Genomic DNA, 524 nt, shown 5'->3' on the forward strand with positions numbered 1-524 from the left:
GGTGGGCGTGGGGTTGTGCCCCCGACTCTGGCAGCATCGCCGTGCCGGAGGGGTGCACCTGGGGCTGTGCCCGCAGCTCCGGACGGGCTTTGTCTCCCATTCCCCGCGCCTGCTGCCCTCTAAATGTGCCAGTTACTATGGAGACATCGCCTCTCTAGCGCAGGAGCCTAACAAAGTCCACTTGTATGGGAAAACGGTATTTTCTGCTGCAAGGATGCAAGGAGCCTGGGCAGGGGGCCAGGGCCGGGTCGCCAGCTCCATCACCCCTCGGGGCACAGCTCCGCCAGGGCCCCGGCTTGGGGGTCACTGCCTGATCTGGAGCCGGAGCCAGTGCCAAGCGAGGCCCTGGCGGCATTTCCCAACGAGACTGTGGGCATCTGGCCCAGACAAGGGGCTCTCACCAGCAGCGTGTGACCAACGTGGCCCCGATAAGGTGTCACCCCTTCCCGAGGCAGAGCCCAGGTTGTGCTGGCCCCAGGGGACCCCTGTGCCCACCCTGGGGGAGCAGGAGCCAGAGGGGCTGG

This window comes from Apaloderma vittatum, unplaced genomic scaffold, assembly GCF_000703405.1.
Source record: "Apaloderma vittatum isolate BGI_N311 unplaced genomic scaffold, ASM70340v1 scaffold31838, whole genome shotgun sequence".
NCBI lineage: Eukaryota > Metazoa > Chordata > Aves > Trogoniformes > Trogonidae > Apaloderma > Apaloderma vittatum.